This window comes from Microtus oregoni, unplaced genomic scaffold (assembly GCF_018167655.1).
Source record: "Microtus oregoni isolate MIOR12 unplaced genomic scaffold, Mior012 000067F_005, whole genome shotgun sequence".
Lineage (NCBI taxonomy): Eukaryota > Metazoa > Chordata > Mammalia > Rodentia > Cricetidae > Microtus > Microtus oregoni.
In genome coordinates, this window is record NW_024543958.1 from 175,121 (window position 1) to 178,896 (window position 3,776).

General features: G+C 48.6%; 1 pseudogene; it reads left to right on the forward strand.

Annotated features, from left to right (window-relative positions):
* Nucleotides 1–500: 500 nt before the first annotated feature.
* On the forward strand, nt 501–1,592 carry LOC121440364 (annotated as a pseudogene).
* Nucleotides 1,593–3,776: the final 2,184 nt, after the last annotated feature.

A 3,776-nucleotide genomic window follows, 5' to 3' on the forward strand; every position in this document is an offset into this window, starting at 1 on the left:
CTGGGTTGGACTGTAGGGAGGTGCTGGGGAAGGCCTGTGTCTGAGGCACAGAGTGGGATGCAGAAGCATCATGTAAGGCAGTGGTTCTCAATATCCCTAATGCTACGACCCTTTAATACAGTTCTTTGTGTTGTGGTGACTCCCTCACACAACCATAAAACTTATTTCCATGGCTACTTCATACCTGTAATTTTGCTACTGTTGCAAATCATAAGGTAAATACCTGTGTTTCCCAGCGGTCTTTGGAGATCCCCTTGAAAAGGTCGCTTGACCCTGAAGGGTCACGAAGCACGGGTTGAGAACCTCTGCTCTAGGGCTAGTGGATGAGAAGGGGCTGGGGTGGGGAAGACATTAACCTCCTCTTTCCGTTTTTTGTTTCCAGGCTGTGGAGAGCTAGGCTGGTCTTCCTGAGTCCTAGCCTAGGCTCCTATCCCAACCTGATGTGCTTCTGGGGAAACTGTTTCCGGCCCCTAGTGTGAGCTTTGCTAAATTTTCAGATTATGGCGGTGGAGATGCTCCAGGACTGGTGCAGGTGGATGGGTGTCAGCGCTCGTAGGGGCTTGCTTATCCTGGGCATCCTGGAGGACTGCAGTGAAGCTGAATTCCAAGGGTCCCTGCAGGCTGCCCTGTGGCCCATGGGCCACTTTACTGTGCTTGGCAAAGTGTTTCATGAGGAGGATAATGCCACTGCAGCCCTGGTTGAGCTCGACCAGGAAATCAACTATGCTTTGGTCCCAAGGGAAATCCTAGGCACTGGGGGGCCCTGGAACGTGGTCTTTGTGCCCAGTTGCTCCAGCGAGGAGCTTCTTGATCGTGTTTTCCACTTCTTGGAGCAACGGGGGAGACAGTGGACAGTGTACCTGGAGACCCAGGTCTGGAGCTGGACAGAGTGTGCAGGCTCCAGTCAGTTAGTCAGGCAATCCAGCCCTGGGTGGATACCTTGCGGTACCAGCGTTTGGGTATGTTTTCTGGGAGCGTTCAGCCAGCCCCTGGGGAGGAATCCTTTGAGGCCTGGCTAGACCACACCACTGACATGTTTTGGGTGTGGCAAAGGGTCCCAGAAAGGGAGAAGAGGAGACGGTTGCTGGAGGGCTTGCGGGGAACTGCTTTGTACCTTGTACAGGGGCTGTTAGCAGAGAATCCGGCAAAGACTGCAGAGGAGTGCCTAGAGGCTCTGTCGAGTATTTGGAGACAATGAGTCTCAGGCCACCATTCGAATCAAGTGTCTGACTGCAAAACAGCAGCCAGATGAGCAGCTCTCTGCCTTTGTGTTGAGGCTAGAAGTTCTGCTGCAGAAAGCCATTTAGAAAGGGGCTCTCGAGAGAACCTCTACGGATGATTTGCGCCTGAGGCAGATGCTCACCAGGGCTAACCTGACTGAGCCTCTGGAGGAAGCTCTGAGGAGGCTAAGAATGATCAGGAGATCTCCAACTTTCCTGGAGTTGTTGGGCCTCAAACGGGAATCTGAGGAATGGGAGGCAAGACTAGCCAGCAACATGGTAGTCCAGGTGGAGGATGAAGCTGGCAATCTGGCTTCTGTCCAGGCTGATGGAAGAGCCAGTGCTAAGGCAGAAGATGAGGTGGAGGAGTAGGCAAAGGACAAGGTTGAGGAGGAGATATAAGGCCATAACTCAGACCACGGCCCTGTAGACCCAAGCCAGACAGGACCCTATGAGCCCCCTGGGACTCCCACCCCAGCACAGATGGGCAGTAATCTTAGAGAGTGCCCAGGAGGGCCCGGCTGCATGCTGGGCAGCCTTGCCTAGGCAGGAGAACATAAGGCAGAAGACCCCATCCTGTCCCAGTCTAGAAGTATTGCTGAAGGGTCAGCCCCAAAGTAAAGGAGCGGGCCTGCAGATATCTGCTATAGCCCCTGGCCTGGGAGAGATTAGGGAGAAATAGTCTCTTATAAGGGTCCTGACTGCCTGGCTCTTCTACCCAGTTAGCATCTCCAGGCAGGTTTATGACACTGCCTTTGGAATCTCATCCTTATCTGTTCTACTCACAGTGGCCCAGGTATTCAGTGAGTACACACTTTAATACTAGCTCTCCCATCCATCACACCCTAGCAAAGTATATCAGTCCCTGACTTACCCTGCTAGCTACTACCGTAGCCCAGCTTGTGTTGCGAACTTCCATGCCAGCCAAGGTCCTATTTGCTCTGCTCCTATCTCGTGTTGTGTATTCCTGGACAGCTTTCTTGATATACTTACAGGCCAGCAACTTGCTGCTTGTTCCCTGCAGATGTGTGTGTTCTTACCTGAGAAGGTGCTCTACAGAGATCTCAAGACAAGCCCTTGGAACCAGCAAAACAGTATGGGTGATGGCAATCAGCAACTGGCTGATGCTCATCTTGTGACTGATTACAATCTGGGGTGGGCACGAAGACCTGGACTAAGGATGGATGGGCTCGGAGAACCAAGATTCAATGTTCCACTCTTGTTGTTACTTTTGTTATTACTTGTGACAACAGTTCTTCAGTTTGGCAAGATGTTCCTTTCAGTGCTTTCCAGTGTCCAGAATAATTCAGGATCACCCTACAGTGGGTGATTCTTCTAGAGAGTTCCCCCAAAAGAAAGAACACTTCCAGATGCCATTATTCTGCAAAGAGGTGTATCAGGGGTCCCTTGGAAGGAAGAAGCTTAGGCAAGCAGGCCTCAGTGTGGCCAGTAGATGAGATCCTTTCTAATGAATCACAGAGTAGGAAAAGGTGGGACCTGTGGCCTCTAACAGCTGGGGGAAGTTCTGTGCTGTCATCCCCCCGCCTTCAATGACTTCAGTAAATGTATCTGTTCAATAAATTTCACGGATGTTACAGTTGCATCCTGCTTTTTCTTGGCTTGGACTGGACTGGAGCAAGATTGATTTATGTACAAGGCAAGAACATGAAGGGCTGTGGGGGTGGCAGGGGGGGGCTTGAATTGGTAAAAGCAGGCTGACAATGTGTATGGGGGCAGTGGCTATCTGGTTTCAGTGGGGAGGCACTTCAGGATGACAAGAGTTAGGGATACGTCAGTTATGTGCTCAAGTGAAGCTATGGAGCAGTAAGCAAGGCCCTTGGACCCAATGTTCATGACTGATGGGTGTTTCAGTTAGGAAAGCGTTCTCACAGATATTAAATGCCATTTTTGATTACTAAAATATAGAAAAAAGAAAACCAAAAAAAATTTCCATGGAGCCACAAATAGCCAAAACCCTCCCCTGAGACAGAAAACCAAAATTGGAGGCATTATATTTTCTGATTTCATAATATATTACACAGATATAATGATCAAAAGAGTACCACACGCTTTTAATCACAGAGTTGGGAGGCAGAGGCAGGAGATCTCTGAGTTAAAGGCATAGCTGGTCTACATGGTGAATTCCAAGACAGCCAGGACTACATAGAATGACTCTGTCTCAAACAAACAAACAAAAGTATGGCATTGGCATCAAGGTGTGTATCAATGGGATGGGGAAAACATATAAGAAACCAGTCCCCACACCCACAAAAAACTGGGGAAAGTATGGTCTTTTCAGCAAATAGCACTCAGAAAGCTATGCATCTATGTGTAGAAGTAAGAATTTTGACCCTCACTTTGTTCTTGGAGCACTTTTAGTTATCACATTAAAACTTTAGACAGAAAAAGCATAAAAGATTTCCTCAAACGATAAATGTTATGCGTAGCAAAAGGAAATATTCGAACAAACAAAATCACCATCTTTGGATTGGGGGAAAACATTTGTGAATTATAAACTTCATGGGGGTTAATATCTCAAATATCAATGAATTAGTA